This window comes from Aquila chrysaetos, chromosome 3 (assembly GCF_900496995.4).
Source record: "Aquila chrysaetos chrysaetos chromosome 3, bAquChr1.4, whole genome shotgun sequence".
Taxonomy (NCBI): Eukaryota; Metazoa; Chordata; class Aves; order Accipitriformes; family Accipitridae; genus Aquila; species Aquila chrysaetos.
Genome location: NC_044006.1, coordinates 31,862,145 through 31,881,665, shown reverse-complemented (window position 1 = coordinate 31,881,665; position 19,521 = coordinate 31,862,145). Strand labels below are relative to the sequence as shown.

Sequence of the window (19,521 nt, the reverse complement as noted above, 5' to 3'; positions counted from 1 at the left end):
GTGTGTGGGGGTTATTGGGCTTAATCCTCCAGACTAGCAGTGGCGTGGCAAATAGGTAAACTGCTTTAAAGCACAGTAAGCACGGTATCTGCTACTCATCTGTAACTTCCCTGAAAGGAATCCCTGTTCATGGGGCCTATGGTGTATGCTAGAGATAAACTGGTAGTGAGCTAGAGCAAGGGAGGAAGTTAGTAACAAAGTAAGATCAAAGAATTGTTTATATTGTGTTAATTAGTGTGTTCAATTAAAAAAAAGAAATCTGCAAAACCCTGCCTCAAGTATGATTTTATACTTTATTACTATAAATAGCTGTGTAAGGCACAGAATGCATAGGACTTCAAGAGTTATACTTGGAAAAGTCAATGGTAGAAATGTGTACTCTGCAGTACAAAAAAATCAGGTGACTTTGAGGTTTGTAACATCAGGCACTGAGAGAGTGAACTTTGTCCTCTGTCCTGCAGCAGGCAGCGGATTATGTCCTGAAAATGTTTGGGTTTTTTTGTTTTTTTTTTTTATTCCCAGATCTTTGCTGCCACTGAAGTTGATTCAGTCATGCTGGTTCGAAGGTGCTTTGCAAGAGCACTAAAAAACCCAAACTGCTTAAGGTCCTTAGATTTGTAGAATCACTATTTGGGTATTGGGCTTGTTAGAGAGAACCATATTTTTCTCCCAATCCATTCAGTCATTAGCTAGGTTTAAATGCTACTTATCCCACCAGATCTGCTAATTTGCTACACACTCAATTTTCTTTTAATTTCTTGAGAACCTTGTTGGTTGGTTGGTTGATTTGGGTTTTTTTTGGGGGGTGGGGGTGGTTTTTTTGGGGGGTGGGTGTTTTGTGTTTTGGGGGGGGGGGTTGTTTGTTTGTTTAAGCAGGGATTCCTCTTCTAACTGTTCATCTTTTTTCCATTTTGTGTTATGGAGCCAGTCATGGAACAGGGCTCCTTCTTTGTATCTGCTCAGCAGGCAGAGCTGGAAGATGGTCTCTGGTTTCCCTTTGGCTCTTTGTCTAATAAAATCTTGAAATAGAAAATGTGAGGGCCAAGAGGAACATTAGCATTGAAGGACAGTGAATCTATCTGGAAACCAGGAGATTGGAAAGCTTGGTAACAATCATCAGTAAAGCATCTGCCTAAAGAATTTTTCTAGTCTTAATTTAGCCTAGAATACTTCCGTTTAACTGGGAGCAAATTTGCTATATTAAAGTGGGGAGAAGCGGTGAATGGGTAGGCAAATATGAAACTGGAGGAATGTACCAGAATATTAGTATGTCTAGATGCCAGTCTGCATCTTTCTTTTTACTTTGATTTGTAAAACTGTAGAGAAAGCATGGGAACAGCTTGGTATTTTTCTGTTCAATTTTCTAATAACATCTAGGCTATGAAGCCTGTCTTCCTCCTCCTGTATTTACAGTTACTTTAGAGCCTTTAGGCTGCCATAGGCACAAGGTTCTCAGTCGCTGAAACAGCTTTAATTAAACAATAAGGGAAAAATGCATGACTGTACTTGTAAGAGAAAGGGAAGTGTAGATTCTTGTTTGTTCTCAGTAAAAGGAAGTAAAAATATGACCTATAAATTGAAGTCTTCTGGGAACAAAGAACTGCATAATTAATGACATCTAGTTTGGCAGAAATGCAGGAGTTGTCCAGAGTTACTTGCATTTAAGATGTCAGTTGTAGGGTGAGTTGCCTGATGCAAGCTGTATTTAGTCATATTGAGGAGCGTGCTTTCACTTGGCACCAGCATGATTCTCTTTTGGAAATACTCGTTTCATCTATTAAGATAAAACTCATTAAAAATGTGTGAGGTCACTGCATGTGGGGTCAGCAAAAAACAGGTCTCCGACTCAATTACTTCCCTGGAGAAGCTTTAGGACCTTGAGTCCTTTTGCCTACTCACCTTTATCTCCATCTGGTGCAATCCTGTGTTGGTAGAAGATGGTGAATTCAAAACAAATTAATTCTCCCATGCAAAAGTCCTGTAGCATCTTGTTTGTGTAACGTATGCCAAGGGAGCTTCAGCTTGGCCTGTCTCAGGGTGAAACTTGCTTTGACAGAAGAATGGCCCCTTAGCATTAGGATTTGAGTGCTTTGCCCTCTGAAGTGGTGTCGTGGGGAATTGGGATGCTGTCTGTTGGCACCAAAGCAGTAATATTTGGCTTTGCTGAGACTGAAGTGAGAGCGGGCTAGTATTCTTGCCCTTGTAGATTTCATGCAACTTCTGCCAAGACAGCTTTGTTGTGATTCCTTGTTTGGTATAGTCGTGGGCCTTCTGTGTTGATTGCAGGCTCACCTGACTGTTTTGGAGCATTTTGATCCAAATTTGTTGTTTAATAAAATTTTAATGTATTTCTGCTGCAAGAATTTTTTTTGCATTTGGCATATTGTCTGTTCATGTTGTTCTTTAACTTATGTCATAATGCACATGTTCAATGGAAGAGTCTTGGCATATAGAGGAGGATTGTGTATGTACACAGCAATGACCATGTTGCAGCAATACGAAATTCCTATAATCCAGAAGGTGGAGGTGGTCCAGGTTCGAAGTGCTGGGAAGATCAATCTTCCCATGTCTGTTCGTTTGTTTTGTTTTGTTTTTTCCTAGTAATCTGCTTCCCTGGCTGACTAATCGGAGGATTAGACTTTTCTTGCCTGAAGGTAATGGGGAAGAAGGGTGAAGTTGCCAGGAAACCTTAATAATGTAAACAACAGTGTAGGTCTTGAGCCTGTGAGGTAAGGAGTGGCTTAAGCCACTGTTGACTTAGCATTTTGCACAGCTGGGGCTGGAAAGTGCCTGCACAATAGTGTCTGAGGTAATAGAGTTTGAGAAGTGTGTTACCTCCCTTGCGACAGCACGCTCTGGGACAGGATGCTGTGCAAAAGCAAGTTGGTCTATTGCATAAATCACTGGGCTGGTAGGAGCCGATTTTGTGCTGCTGCATGGCGTAGATAAATTACTTCATGTCTCTCTTAGTTCCCATGTAAAGTGGAGATGTCAGGCTGCTGTGAAGCCAAGTTCATTAAGGGAAGTAAAAGCCCTTTGGAGTCATTGGGTGAGAGGTGCCATTAAAACACTGTTAGCTGTACGTCATCACTTGTGAACCCAGGGACAAACTGAACAGGACGACTTACCTTTCTGCTTTGCTTCTGCTGGAAAAAAGATCTGATAAAAACATGTTCGCACCCACCCCGACAAATAAAACAATCCATGCATTTGTAGTGACCCTAACCTCAATAAGAGCTGTGGGAGTGTTGCTTTTAATTAAGCTCTAGCTCCTATTACTGAGCATTTTTTTTTCGGAGTGAGGAGTTAAGTTTTAGTCCCCAGTACTGGCTCAGGTTGGGAGTAGGTGTGGATACTTTGCTCCGCTTTAGTACTGAAGTTATTTGGGAGGGACACGGTTTTGCTTTGTAATATTCCCTCCTCCCCCCCCCCCACCATCTCATTTAGCTTTTACAAAAGAATGTCAGAAAACTTGTTTCAGGCAAAACCAGATGAAAGATCTGTGCTAGGTCATATTTATATGTATCTTTCACTAAGACTCATCTGTAGCAACTGTTCAGAGAGCAGTATGTTGAAGGGTATGCATGTTCTGCTTCCTCTTGGGTCGCTCCTCCTGGTTCAGTTTTACAACTAATTCTTCTTTTCATGTTGTTGGCATACTTTCTTAAGCAGCACCCTTTTCTCTCAAAAGGCTTGGAAAAACATGCTGGAATTGGTACGTACAATGGTTCTTCCCTGCTGAAGTCCAGGCATACCTGAGAGGAAATGCAGTTGATGGACAAATAGATTGTGTTCAGCAGGGACAGCTAACCTGTCCTGTTCACTGCAACTTCTTATGTAGTAGAGCTCCTTCCTCTCACCTCACTAGTAATCTTTCTCTCATGTAATATTTTATACTGGATTGCCACACCTGTTTGAAGAAATGAGCTTAAAGAGTAAAGAATTATTAGGGGTGAGCTTTCAGATATTCAGATCCTGGCGCTCCATTCTGCCTGTCTTCACAAAACTTAGGGGAACCCAGTTACCACTGGGAATCATTTCCTCTTTCAAATGTGAATTTTGGTTGGATTTGACCAGTAGGGTCAGAAGTTAATAGTGGACACCAGTAGACCAATGTGGGTGTATAGGATTCACCTTGATTAACTTTACCTACTGAAGTGTTTGGAACCCAGTCTAAAATAATAATTTGGGCCCTTAATCACTGACTGTAATCAGCGGTGAGAGGTAGGTGCATGTGAAAAGCCTTCTGAAATATGTCCCTCCTCCTTAAATGCAGAGGAAGTTCAGACATCTCATCTTGGGTTGTTTAGCCATTTGGAAGTTGTCGGGTGAATCCTGCATCAGGTGGTTCAATGAGTCTTGTATCCAAAGTGAATCAGGATGAAAAGGAGCTGCTGTAATCTTGCAGAACTGGAACTGAGGAGGAACTGAGCCACTTGATGGTGAAGGTGGGAGGGCTGTAAGCAGATAAGAGCACACTCACCTAGTTGGAAGAGTCTTCCTCAGCAGATGAGACTGATACATTCTTTGCAGCAGTCGGGATTGCAGTGCCTAGAAATGAACAAAACTTTCCAAAGGGGCCATTTGCATCTCAGTTTCTGGGTGTTCAGCTTGAGATGTCTGAAAGTAGTGTGGCAAACGTGGAAAGTTACACGTGGTAACTTGATTAGCTCAGGAGACAAAAGCTTTTAAAATTCATATAACTTGGAGGTTTGAAACTGCCAGTTGCTCTTAAGAATTAATTAGGAACTGGAAACTGTGGTCTTGCCAGTGTTGCTTCCTGTAGCACCCAAGTTTCCCATCCAAATTTGCTCAGTGAGTGCGAGTTAATTGGATCACAACATCAGCTGGTTCTGCTGTGGTCAGGAGGGCAGACTGAGTGTGTGTGACAGTTTTGGGGTCCAGATCCAACAGTGGTGGATATCCAGGTCTTCCCCTCGGGTTCTTAGGTACTGGATGTGTTATCCATCAGTATATATATTGGAAGTAGCCATGTCGTAAGGAATCTCCTTTTCGATCCTACTTTTATGAGCTGAAGTCCTGATGCTCATGTTTAAGACAACAAGGAGTTAAGACTGATTCGTATTATCTGGTAAGCTTATCTTGGCAAAAAAGGTGGAGGGACAGGGAACTTGAGAAGCAGAAATTAAATGTCAGCAGAACTGTGACAGACTTGCAGTGCTGTTTGGCAACTTGCCATGGAGCTAGTAAAAAGCAAAATTATTGGCACAGTTACAGTGGAACAACCAACTGACCTTGCCTGGCTGAGGAGTGTTTCTGGTTTAACTGTTTAGAAACCAAAAAACTGTCTGGTAGATTCACATTTTTCAAAGCAAGGTTACAGAAACTTGAAAATTGACTTTGACAAACCTTCTACAAATCCTTCCAACTGTTTAAGAAAAGACACAAACGCCCAGAGCACTTGACTGCTTTCTGTGGCTATAGTTTGGTGTTGGGTTGTCACTGGTAAGTAATGATTGTCTGTGCAGCACTGCTGGCAATGGACTGTTAATTCTGGTCTCTCTTACAGTTTGTTCACTTTATATATGGAGAAAGCAGTAGAAAGTGATGTGTGCAGAAGTGCCCCTTTGATCAAATGAGAACAACTCCTGTCAGCGTGGGGCCAGTAACTGCCGCAGCTCCTAAGAGTACTTCCACCCATGTTTGTCATGGCGGAGCCAGCAGTAGGTATCTTGTATGGACATTGCTCCTCCAGCCATTTGCAATAGCCAGTCTAGGCTGGCAATATAGGTTGTGTTACTTGTGGTCTGCCTGTGCTGATGGTTTGCCCTTTTAATTGAAGATGCTGTGCTGCAGCTGCGCTCGTGGCTCTTGGGGAGCCTCACAGTAGTGTGAGGATAGAGGAGGTAACAATTTCTGGTTTAGGAAGATGGGGTGAATGGAGCTTGCTCCCCAGGTGTGTAGATCAACCATACAGAAATGGCTGTGATTCGGTTTTGGATTACTTAGGCTGGTGGGGTGGAGAGGCCACTCGGAGGCAGGGGAGCAGCTCCCTTCCCGAACTGGGACTTACCTGTCTGTGATTGAGAAACTTGTCTTGTCTGTGGAGCAGAGGCTGATGCGATGGCCTCGGTTAGCGCTGGGGCAGGCCAGGCATGGGACGGAGGGAGGGAGGCAGGCGGCACAAGCCTTGCCTGGGAAGAGGCGGCTGGGGTGCTCCAAAGGGAAAGGAGACACGGAGGTTGCCGTGTGGGCAACTGGGGAGCCCCGCGCTGTAAAGAAATGGTAAGGAGATGAAATGTAGGTGAGCTGTGCATGAAGTGGTGCCTGGAAGGATGAAGCATGGAGGCTGCGGGTTGTACCTGATGGCCTAAGAAATTTTGTGTGTCCTTTTTCCCTTTCTGCTCCCTGTGGACTTGCTCTAGAGTTGAACCCCTTCTTCCCATCAACTCTTTCATTTTTTTGTTACGAAACACATCGTTAAATCTTGAGGAAACCGTGTCGATGTGACGTCAGTCCTCTTGTGAAATGTGGAGTTCCCGTTGCTGTGATCCCAAGGGCCGTTGTCAGTACATTAATCTCCCTTTCCACATGGTGCATGGCTGTCTGTGGGGCCAGGCATCTGCCTGAAGAGGAAATAAGCCAAGCAAGGGAATTTTGACATTAGTAATTTTATTATTGAGGGTGAGGAGTCACTTCCTGGACTTCATGTTTCATAAACTTTATTTCTAAAGTAGGATGCACTTTGGGTTAAGTAAAGAAAATGTTTTGCTGCACTCAAAATTTGATGGAGTGCCTCTTATGCTCTCTTGTCATGTTTGCACAGTTGTGATTGAAACCCTGTGAGTAGCGTGGAGGAGTTGCTACCTCGCGTTCAGGTACATATGGCTCAGTGTTTCACTGCTGCCAGATGGAGTTTGTGCTCGGTGTGTTCTGTTTGCTCCACCTGAATGATTAAACCTGTATTTTAAGTCTTGAATTATGGTTCTGTTGCATTTTCCTTCAGGCCAAAGTTGTGGCGAAGCCTAGGAACCAGGGAGCTCAGGGAGACTTACCTGGGTCAACCAGCTGGGTTTTGCCTGGCTGATTTATTAGCATTGTTATTTATTTACTTAAACTTTAAGACCTCAGTTTTACATCTGTGTTCTGGCTCTGTCATTTGGTTGAGCAGTGTGATATTTGAGTGTCTCAAACTAGCTGTCCTTAAACTGCTGAGAAGATAATAGATGTTGCCTGGTCGGATTTGAAAAGTTACGCCAAAGATCTGATCTGTGAAGGAAAGCTCCCAAATGTGTTTGTCTTCCCATCAGCCCTGCTAATGCAGGATAGTAGGTCAGTGTGACTGGCAGGTTTCTACCCTCTTAATCCTGAGCAGCTGGAAATCTGCCCTGTGTTTGGGAACACTAACAGCTGCTACTTCACAGATGAACTGAACAAAATCCTTACCTGATTCATATTTAGTGCTCTGTTACTTATTTCCTGGAGACTAGGTGGCATCTGTAGCAAACGCATCTGCAAATACTATGTTCTTGGCACCTTTGGATAGTAGGAACTAATTTTTAGCTACTTGGTTGTTGAAATATCTGTATCAATAAATTCTGCACATATATGTGCCCCCTCTAAAAGTTAGACCACCTGTGTCTGTCTGTGCTTTCTATGCCTCAGTGAATAGGTCTAGTTACTTTGGGTTGGTATTTATACATCCTACATTTTCATTTTATGTGAGCACTATTCTCTTGATGGATGATTAGTTTATATAAGCTATTGATGCAAAAACTGTAATTGGTCTTTTTGTCATTAGTAGATGATGTGCCTTGGAGGGCTCCATAATTTAAATTTGTTAGCTGTGCACTGTAAATTAGAGGTTCTACCCTCTTCTGCTTTTCTTCCCAGAAGTAGAAGAAAATACTGTTTTCAACTAAGTGTTTTGAGGAATTTCTCTAGAAGAGATGAAAAAAATTACTTTCTCTTTTTTGGTGTCTCTTTCTCCCACTTTCTCCAACCCCACAAAGCATCCATCAGTTCTTAGCTATTCTGGATGGCAGCAATACAAAGCCAGCTAGCTGTTCAACCTCCTCTCCATTAACTGTCAGGAATACAATGAACTAATTATTTTCCCTACCCTTCAAGAATGGTTTTTCGTGTTCTTTTTCTGTTGTGAAATACTGGAAGTGTTGTGCAAGTAGGTCTGAAATATTGGAATACTGGGGTAAGCTGGTGTAGAAATGCCCTCTGTTCTTTGGAGTAACAAGAAGAGGGCTAGGGCAGGAAAGTTTGGGGTTTTTTTGTTAGATGTCAGCTGATTTAGGCAGAAAGTAGTGATACAGGTGATCTGGCTATTATGCTTAATCACAGATGCAATGGCAGGTGCTGGAACTGGCAGGAAGGTGTAAGCAGTTCTCAAAGGGTGCTGTTGTGAAAATAGAGATGAATTCCTTTTTCCTCTGCTGTTGTCTGAAGATTTGATTAACATCATTTTGCATCCTCTTCAATTTGGAAAAAACCAAGAGATTTAGATAGCTTTGCATAGCTGTAGCACTTTGCATAGCTATTGCCAAGAGGCAAATCTACAGCATTCGAAAAAACCCCAATACTTTAAAGGAAAGATTGCTTTGCTTTGTTTTCTCTCACCATTTCCTCTCCCAGTCTTTTCTGGCCACTAGTAAAGGCTATTTCAAGAGATTGTAAGCCACAGACGGGATCATCTGTTAAAAATAGTAGCTGGCATTTGGGCCTGGGTGACTTGAGGTCAGGGTGATATCCTATGTACCTGTTTTGTGTGCTAATTGCTCAGGGATGACTGCTGAAGGCAGCACAAGTCTTGCAACTTTTTGGAAGTTGTTCAGCTACCCCAATCGTTATTGTGTACAGTGGTCTAAATAGGTGGGAGTTTATTATGAAGTGATAAATGCTCAAGCTAGGGGCTGCTGCCAAAATAAATCTGATATGGATGTTGGTTACTGCCTTCTGGGTGTGTTTCATTGTGACTTCTAGTAAAACAGTACAAATTTATGAGCTCTTGTCTGTTCTTGCTGGAAAACATTATCTGAAGAGTCTAATTCCTCTGTAGCATGTGTGGGAACGGCTGTGCATTGACTCAGTTTCTGTAAGAAAAATCTCTCTTAATTGCAGCAAACTCGCAATTCTACTGTTAGAAAATAATTTTCGCTGCCAGGATGTGGAAGAAATGTCCGTCTTTTTTAGCTGTGTCTGCTTCTGATGTCTGGTGTTTTTTCCACTTGGCAAAGGGTGCTAATGGTTTGTTCTTAAAGTAGGATTTTATTGCTGTGAAGTGGAAATGAAATTTTGTCTGTTCCCGCTGCTACCTAGACTTTTTCCTTCAAGGAATGGACTTAGCCCTTCCTTTGTCCAGGACAACACCCCCCCACTTTTCCTTTAAGTGAAGCAAGCCTGTTATTCATGTGTGCTGTGGAGTCATATAATTCCACTAGGAAAAAATTTGAAGGGTCAAGAGATTAATTATCTTCACCAGGTCCCTTAGGAAAAAGACTGTCTCAAAAGTAGCTGTGAGCATGCAGTCAAAGATGTACAAGGTCAGCCTGGGCCTTTCTTCCAGAGCATGTCCTTGCTATTGAGGATGGGCAGTTGCTGGTGGGTGTGAGGCTTTCTGGGGACTGGGAGAACATGTCCAGAACAGCCCATCACCCAGGTGAAACTCCTACCCATGCGCCTTGTCTTTGCTTATGTCGGTATGCATGCATGCATGCACAAGACGTGCTTTCAGGACCAGGCTGTCAATCCCTTGCCAACCCTCTGGAAACTTCTACTTACAAACGTTTCCTGCTTTGGTGGCAATTAGGTGAGACAACGATCCGGTGTTTCTTCTGAACGTATCTGTTGCATCTGTATGTGCTGAACGTTATCTTGGATAATTAGTAAAATCCACTAAGGCAGGCGATGTATATCTTGCAGCGCGTATTTGTGGGAGTTTGTTCCTTGCTTCAGTATTTGATTTCAGTAAAGGAGACTGCTGCGAGGTGCAGGTGAGCGTGTTGAGTATCTGTAAATCTAGAATCCAGCTGTAAACCCTAGACTCGTTGAGTCACTGCCTGAGCTCTCAGAATGCAGGTGCATACTGGAGGGAGGATTATCTTGATATTTTTCTCTCTTAATAAGATGTTTTACTTTGGAGAGGAAAAACCTGTACATATTCTATGATCCCATCTTCCAGAAGCCAGCAGCCTTATAATTTTAGCCACAAAGAAATGCACAACTAACAAGCAGATGGCAGTGAGTGCCCAGGAAGCCTGTGTCTGAATGGTATTAGGATGAACAATTTGTCATATTCTGGTGCCATAGACTCCTTAATTAATGTGAGTAACTCCAAGCAGACAAGCATCTCAAAACAACCTCACGAAAAATGAGGGAGGGCCAAAAGGCTTGGTGTAGTATCTCCCATACAATCTCTGTGCCCAAATGAGCATCGTCTCTCTACTCCTGTGAGGCAAGGAGCTAGATCAATTAAAAACAGCAAGGAGTCCTGTAGGCTTCAAATGACTGAGTGCACAGTGGTGATAATCGGCTCACATTCACATCAGTGACATTCTTGCCCTCGTTGCACAAGATGCTAGTGTACAGCCTAGATGGGAGCCACCAGAGAACAGAGAAGGGCTGGCAGCTGATCTTTTTGTCCAGCCCGGCCTTGGTCTTAACAGTGTTTAAGGAGATTGTATGTTTAGATAGTTTCTTTCTCATTTCCTTCCATAGCTCCTAAAGAAGGGAGGTAGGATTCTGTCTTTGAGGAGACCAACTGTCTGTATGCTGGTAACAGAAGTAGCTAGTGAAGTGAGCTGCTGGTTGTGCCCTGAACTTTTTGTCTCCTGGAATACAGCTTGTGATCCTGTCTTAAGGGAGTTACACATATCGCCTAACTTCAGCACACAGCTAGATGCCTCTCAAAACATGCTTTGTAGGTCTGCTTTTATTTCCTGGGCCTGTTTATAGACTACAGGTTTACCAGGAAAATAAAACAGAGCCAGGAGTCAGGTCAGTTCTATAACAATTAAGCTGTTAGAAGAGGAGGGGTGGATGCATGGATGGGACCAAGAAGCCCAGCACAAGAACAAGACACCTAATCAAAAGCGGAGACTAAGGGACATCTGGTTATTATTTTCCACAGGCATTTCATTAGTTGTGCAGGAGGGAGGAAACGATTTGTGCTCCAAAAAGCTCTAGCAAGGCTTATTTTCACCTTCTCCTCCCCTTCGCCTTCTCCACCCTAATAAAAATCTTCAAATCTGCTATTGAAAAAGTAAATTTTAACCTATGCACATCTTTATAGCTTTTCAATAAACAGCTTAAAGAATGCAAGGGTGTTTCAGACTCTTGAGAGACTGTATTGTCTGTCAGTAATACAAACAATCATCACAGATTAATACATAGCTCACAAAGCCTCATAGATCTGCCAAAATGAGGTCACTCCTGAGGCTTTGGATTTTATAAGTTGTTTATAAGCATCTGTACATGGGATATAAGCATCTATAGCAAGGAGTTTCTGGTTTTTTTACTACCTCTCAGTTCTGGTTTATCTTGGAGTTTTTAGTCTGTAGGGAGAGGGAAAAGGAAGGTCATGGTCCTTAAAAAAAGCAAACAAAATCCCCTCCCCCCAACTGCACCACTAGTCTGATTATTCAAGAAAATAAATGCATGGGCCTGAGAATTCAGTATCACTGCAAATTTTTTGCAACTATGTTCTTTGTTTTTTGAGAAACTGTAAGAAAACATGGTGGTATTTGATAGAAATGCTGGCTGTACAGGACCTCTGGAGGTCATCTGATCCCAACCTCCTGCTCAAAGCAGAACTGTCACCATTGCTGGATTGCATCAACCATGGCTTTGCCAAGTGTTGAAAACCACCAGAGATGGAGATTTGTAACCCCTCTGGGTAACCTGTCTGTGGGTCACACTGCCCTCCTGGTAAGAAAGACTTCTTTAATGTGCAACCTGAAATTCTAAGCTGCCGTCTGTGGCTGTTGCTCCATGTTATATCATCCAGTACGGCTGAGAAGCATTCGTGTCACTCTGTTATCTTTGCAGTTCCCCTTCAAATTTTAGCTGGCAGCTAATTAGGTTACTCCTTAGTCTTTTGCCTGCTAGACTAAAAAAGCCCACATCCCTCAGCACTCCTCGTAGGAGTCATTGTAGGCCTCTGGACCCTGTCTTGACATCCCTCTTGAACTGGGGGGCCGGGATATAGTATTCAGTGTGCAACCTCACCAGCACTGAGTGGGGAGGAATGATAACTGCCCATGACTGGCCAGCCGTGGCCCTCTTAATGTAGCCTAGCACGTCCTTTGCCTTACAACAGGAGTGCATGTTTTCAGCTTTTTCAGCCTGACACCTGTTGTAACACGCAGGTCCTTTTTGGCAGGGCTGATCTTCCCATCTGTGCTGATCATGGGATTATTCCACCCCAGGTCCGGGACTCTACACTTCTCCTTGTTGAACCTTGTGAGGTTTCTCTTGGCCCAGTTGAGTTTCACAAGGTCCGTCGGGGTTGAGGTTCTGCCATTAGCCTCTTCAACTACCTCCTCTAACTTAGGATCGTCCGCAGATTTGCTGGGGGTGCAGCTGTGCCGGTATCAAGATTGTTATTAGGATGTTGACCATTATGGGCCCTTGTGTTGATGTCTGGGCTGCTCTTGTTACTGGCTGCCAGCTGCATTGAAACAGGTTGAGGAAAACTGGAGCCAAAATAGCAGCACTCAGCGGCTAGTTACTGTGAATGCCGTGAGCCCTTAACAGCTTTTACCTTGTAGGCTTCTGAATTACTGAATCCACTACAGTGGTGGGCAAGACAGGTATGCTGCACCCAACGAGTGGTCATCCTGCTGTCCTCATCCCTGCCAGAAGCTTATGCAGGATGCTGCAGTGCGGTCACTGCGATCAGAGTGATCCCTGAAGACAGGCAGTGCTACAGCAGCTCTGCTGGGTGACTGATGGAGGAAAGTTCCTGTTTTTAAACATGTTCCCTGTTGTACTTTGCACAGCAAATGAACCGTGTGATGTTGTTAAAAGAATGGAAACATCTGAAACTTGCCTCTTTCTGAAGAGTGTGACTGGAACACAGTTAATCGTTATCTATTTGGGAGTAAGCAAGTACGTGTTGCTGGTAGCAATTAAACTATTGTTTTAAAGATTAATGAGTGGGAGAGACGTTGGTTTCACAGTAACAAACAAGTGCCTTTTAGAGCAAAGGCCTTGGGCCAGCACGTGGTGTGCTGGTGCCTTGTTCTGAACAGCAACTGTGTGTTCCCTTCATGCTCCAGCTTACAGTGATTTTGTAAACAGAGATTCTTCATGCCTTCTATTGGCAAAAACACAAAGATGCTGAAATAAAGTGGGTGTCAACACCTTGGCAGTGCAGGATGAGATAGGTTCACCTGGATAAATGAGAGGCCAATTTTGTAAATACCTGAAAATAACCGAACTTTGCTGACTGCTGTTTCTAGTGGGAAATTTGCTGGTTGTGTTAGTGATGTCCTTTTCATGAATTTATCAACACTTGTGGTCTGGTCCTCTGGTGAGGAAGGCTGGCCGAGGGCAGAAATTCTGTAGCAGGCTTGGCCCCGCAAAATGTACCCTCTGCATCTATTTCTGGCAACCTAGCTTGGCTGTTTGCGGCGTGCACATGTGCTCACTGGTCAGAGGCTGGCCAGTGTCTACCAGGGTATGTCAGATGTCGGCTAACCTCGGACGAATGCTATAGCTGTGTTGCACCATGTTTTGGTGTCAGTGATACTGTGCAGTCCCGGATAACTAGGTAGGCAAAAACAAAAATTGGAGATTAGATGAAATGAGGAAGAGGAGTATATATCTTGGTTGATGTTAATGCAGAAGATTCAAGCTATGTGTGGTAGGGTGGGAAAAACCCTCTATTAGGTCAGCTGGGCAAGGGCTCTGGCTACAAAGGGGGATTGGGGCAATAAAAGCTATGTGGACTAAACAGCAAATTGTATTTCATAACTAAAGAGTACACGGTTTTCTGCTTTGAAAGTAGGCAAGCAGATGTGTCTATGCTGGCCTGAAAATCTGTCTGTATGCCACTGCCAATTGTAGAAGAATGATTGCATTTTTAAAAGTGCCTGGTTTTGTTTTCTTCTATTAGCTTGCGACAGCCTAGCTTTTTTGGTTTCATCACTATCTTTAGCTAACAATATAATCCAGCTGTTGTGCGTGGTTCCCTTCTGTGCGAGGCCCTGTGTTAGACTAAGCATGAGGGTGCAGCTTTTATCCCCCACCAAAAGGGATTTGTCAGGACTGAGCTCCTTTCAGCAACACATTAATAGCTTGCTGTTACGAACCCTGTTAGTACCCCTTTAATTTTACATCGTTTTTTATTTTAAAAGTTGACATATTTTATATTGCAGTGCTCCATTTGCTTCTGCGAGCGCTGCTACTGTGTACCACCTCTTTGGGAGCCGGCTGCGAAGTTTGGGGCAGTGCGTATCGGAGCCAGGGAGATCAGTGGCAGGTGATCTGATGAGAGGAGGTCGCCTGGGCGGAAGAGCACGGGGTGGATGGTGGCGAGGAGAAAGCTCTCAGCCATGAGGAGAGGTAGAGAGGAGGGGGCTGGGTGGGCAGAGCAGGACTCTTGGGCCTGCTCCTTGTTGTAGGGGAGGGATTTACTGCTGTGGGAGGCTCGGTTGTAGCAGGTCGCTTGTGGAGTATTGAGTTGAAGAGGAGGGATGAAGACAGCGGCAGAAAGAGTTGGTGGTCTGCGCAGATGGCGTGCGACAGACTGCTGTGACGGTGAGATTCTCCTTAGCCGAGATCTCTGTGGCTGCTTAATTGCGTTTCTCAAGGGGTCCTATTTGATATTTTACTCTAACAGGGGAAGGGTCTGCAGCGGTGAAGACGTTCAGCTGAGTTTCCTGGCAGAAAGCACTGATGATGAGGCACAATGAGCTCCCAGTCACTGCGGCAGTGGGAGCTGGGGCACAGGTTCCCCGGTTCCCAAGGTGTCGAGGCTTCCTTGTTTTCAATAAGGGGTTTCACTGGCCTAGCTCCTGACTCTTTTGAAAGAGATGCTCACTTTTATATCGGATAGACTCCATCAAGCACCAGCAATGTGGGTGATAGGCAGAAAGTTGACATCCCACTTGCCTCCAACCTCCCTCAGATTTTTGTCCTCACCCCTAGTACATTTTCCCTCGTGCTACCCCAGGGCTAAATCTTTCTCAACTCGAACACCAGTTTGTGCTTGAAAGCAAAGTAACCTAGTTTTCAGCTCTTCATTTGAACTTTGAATTCTGGTCTTTTGAGAGAAACAAGCACTGTCTAAAATGAAGTTCATACACAATGTCAGGAGGTTGGATGGAGACGTGAGCTCCTGTTGTTCTCTATGGTTTTAAAAGCACATGAAGAACATGGCTACTCTCTCCTTCATCAAACTGAGTGACCTGCAGGCTTGAGACTGAAGAGTGCGAGAGCAATCTGTCGGTGATGGTGCAGAACAACTTGTACGTGCTGGAGGGGGTTTTAAATGAAAGCTAATTATTGAGTAACTGTACTAACTAAAAAGTGTTTGAGTATCCTTCTTCACATTGGCAAAACCACAAACCTGTTGATGTTTCTCTAATGACTAATGTCGCGTTCTTTACGCTAGCATTTGGCTTTTTTCTTTCCCAGGCTTTCAGTAAGTTGCTTAAAATAAAAGACTGTAGACTGACTTCAGCTAACTGTTGAAGCTAAATTGCTATTTGGACTAACTCTTTTGCTTAAACCAAAAAGCATTTTGTGTTCCAAAACAGTGTTTCCAAATGGCCATTGCAGAGTAGCATTTAACAAATGCAGCTGCGAGAGAATGGTTTTGTTTCAGTTTCCATTTGCCCACACAGTTACGGGGCATGAAGCTGAATGTGGCCAGAGTTATGGGCCTGCCTGTTAACAGCTTCAGCTGTCAGTGTCCTACAGGTCCAGGTGCAAGTAGAAATCTAGCTGAACTGTAAATTTAGCTTCTGGTTTTCTTATCATAAAGAACATTTTTCCGCTGTGCAGCCAATTGTGCTTTAGAGGCTTCATCAGAGGAGCTACTAGTAGTGCAAGCTGAAATGAATGTTGTTTTCCATGGGGATTTAGTAACTGAGCTCCTAATGCTCTGCAGACTTTTTTGCTGGCTTAGATGTGTTGATCCCTGCCCCAGGTATCTGTGCCAACAGAAACTTTCAAGTGCTGATGCAGTTACGGTGAGAAAACTGTACTTCTGTGTTCGCATTCCCCCGGGATCTGGTTTTAGTAGAGTTTCGAAAGCAGTTACTTGCTGGTGCAGTTCTGCCTGTGCTAGGAATAGGTTGCCAGTCTGTTTTCCTGTGTTTGTAAGTTGTTTCTTGCACGGGCAGGCCCACTGCTGCAGCAGGGCAGCCGTGGAGCTGAAGCCTTCACTGGGGCTAGGCTTTGACAGCCTTATTGCCTGGAAGTTACTGGGACCTGGCGCTCTCTCATAAGGTCTTCCATGAAAATCAGTCCTGCTCTTCCTCCCAACATTCTCAGCACTGTTCTGCAGTACTTGGTGTGGGCTCTAACTGGAGTCTTGCATTTTATTTCACTTTTAAAAATCCCATCTCAAATTATTTTAATGGAAAACTTTTGGTCTTTATTTGCATTTGATCCCTTTACTAGCATATGTCAAACTTACTGGAAGAAAAAAAAAACACCTTGTGAATTTTCGGAGAATTCAGCAGAGGGTATTTTCAGGACTAAGATTCGGGCTTCTCGCTCTGTCCTTTGTTGGAAGCTTAGGTTGAGCCTTGTTTAAACATCCTCAGGTGGCTTTCCTGTGCTTGGTGGATACCATGGTTTAGGTCAGTTAGTGGCTAAATCAAAATACTCTTTAGCCAGGCTTATTCTGAATTTATAAAACGTGTTAATACATTTGAAACAGGCAGCTGGTGACTGGGGTGGTGAGGAGATGTAATGCGTGGGTTTTTTTCTTTGACTTTCTAAGAGACCGTATTAACGTTGAATTTACACCAGCATGCTGTTCATCCACTAATATTGGCTCAAAGCTCTGTGCTGCTTTGGGATGTGCAGTCCTGCATGGAAATTAACACTTTAATGCCCTGGCTCTTCACAAAGGCTTTAGGCAGGGAGGTGTGGTGTAAGTTGCCTGAAAGCAGCAAAGGGCATGGTTAGATGAATTTCTCTTCTGTGGAAAATGCCAGCAGCCACTTCAGAAGGAAGTGCATCAGGGACTTTGGCTGGAAGGAAGTTACTGCACTGATTGTGATGACTTTGATTTCCCTCCCCAGCTAGTAGCTGAAGGACCTCTGACATGTAACTCCTATTTTTCCATGGTCACTCTGGAGTGAAGTGCCCCTTTGTGTGGTAGGGGGAAGTAAGAAGGGCTTGCTGCTATTTCAGGACATTGTGAGGGAAACTTAGTGTGCTTTATTTCCTTTTGAGACTTCTGTTTAAATTAGGAGTCTGTCTCCCCTGCCGTGGGGCGGGGAGGGAAGGGTTTTTCCCGTTACCTTTACAAATAACTGTGGTGTATCAAGTATTTGATGCAGCTGGTGTTGAGGAGGCATAGCCAGCTTCTTTGCTGGAGAAATGCACCATTGTTCTACTTATTTCCCATTTTGTATCAGGGATTTTTAGCCACTTCCCAGATGACCACTGCTTCTTCACACTAAAACCTCTTCCTTTATTCATAAGACTTCATCTTCCTCAATTTAGTATTCTGTATGTCAGACTCCTTTCCCCTGTTTCAGCCTCAGACTCCTTCTCTGTATATCATGACATGTAGAGTTTTATTTGTTATTTTGTTCTGTCAGTCGTGTCTTGTCAAAGACATTTCCCATAGGTATAAACTGGGTAATTCCTTTTTTTTAAATCACTGAAGCGTAAACGAAAACTGTCTTGACAGTGCTGGATGTTCAATTAATTGAATGTGAAGCTTACATTTGAAGGGTGGTGTTTCAGTGCAAAACAGCTCAAATATACTCCTTTAGATAGAAATTTATGAAATATATAACATAGGAAAGTTCAGGTAAAGATTTTACTTTTGAGCTAAACAAGGTATTTGTGCATCAACCTCAAAAGGGCTCTAGAGCAGTAAAGTGCTGATACAATTAAGAGACAGCAAAGGAACACAAAAGCTTCAGAAATAAAAAATTTCTGATGAAGGAAAACAATGTGAAACTTGCATGTTTGAAAGCCTGAATGTTAAAATTGCTAGTCATTCAGTGATAACTATAAAAAGAGAGGCCATCTCTATCTTAAAAACCCCTCCCCAAAACCCAAACCACAACAAACAAACAAACAAAAAAATCCCAACCAACCAACCAACCAAAACTCAGCCAACACCAGTAATTTGTTTATGGATATTCTATGTCTATGTGTTGTAGAGTCACCTATTTTGAACATTTAAGACTTGTCACTGGTACTAAAGTGCAACACTGCAAGACTGCTGAACTCTGTAATGGCTTTTGTCACCACGGTACCACTGAAACCTGCAGTATGCCTGGCATTATTTCTGCTTTATTGGCTGCTCTCCCTTTTTGGGCTGAACAGGCAAGGGCTGTGTTAGGGACCCTGGAGGGCTGATGCTCAGGTGTGAAAAACGGAGGTGGCTCCAGCCTGCAAGATGGGATGTGAGCATTTTACTTGAGGACTGTTCAGAGTGGGATTTGGATATGGTGAGAAGCTTGTTACAGCCTTCAGGAGAGGTGAGGGTGGTCTGTAAATGCAATGTCTTGGAGAATTTTTCTTGGTCCAGAAAAAAAGAGATTACAGCCCATTGATTAGATGGCTTTAAGCTGTGCTTGCTTGGCTGGGAAGGTTGTATATTGTTTTGGAGGAGTCTTTGCTCTCACAGCAAGAACCATATAGTTCATCAGAAGACTCTTTTCTCCCCTGCTTTCATGCAGACACTTGAAAGTGCTTCCTTCAAGCTCAGACTTTGTGTTATTTGTGTTATGTGTGTGCGGCAGTTTCCTAAGGACATAGCAGGGCCTTTATCTGTGTTTCACATGCATTGCAAATTCCCTTGGTTACCTCCGTGTCTCTGTACTGGGGACTTGCTGCACCAGTTCTGTCCCAGCAATAACAAAGTAGAAGAATGTCCACAGAATTAGCAGCCACCTTCTCAGAAAACTTGTTTATGCTTTAGAGCAATGTAATACTTCCAAAACATTTCCTCAGCATGATTAATGGTGCACCAGATAAAAATCCACCCTGACTAAATTCAGGGAGTGTCATTCTCAATGTATTCTTGACATGCTACAAGTTTGCTATTGCGTTTTCTTTTGTTATGTTTGTCAGTGATTTAAACCTACCTCGTAAGGTATTTATCTCTCAGCCAGGTGCTTATTTGTAGGCCATCAGCTGTGTGTTTTTTGATTACAAACACCATGAGACAGTTCTTTGCAAATTACCTGTTTGGGTGGGAACTGCTGTCTTAGCAGTACTTACACCAGTGAGGAAATATGTGTCACTTCCAAGTAAAAGGTTGGGAAACAGTAATGCTGATGTGGTGTTTTTAAAGTCCTGGGATTAGTGTGGTAGATCTTCTAAATGTGACCCTGAGGGTTCCTTTGT

At 43.5% G+C, this 19,521-nt stretch overlaps 1 protein-coding gene across 1 annotated transcript in view; it reads left to right on the top strand.

Annotated features, from left to right (window-relative positions):
* Positions 1 to 19,521, top strand: part of SH3BP5 (SH3 domain binding protein 5) — a 54,316-nt gene that overhangs the window by 14,464 nt on the left and 20,331 nt on the right. The window lies entirely within an intron of this gene.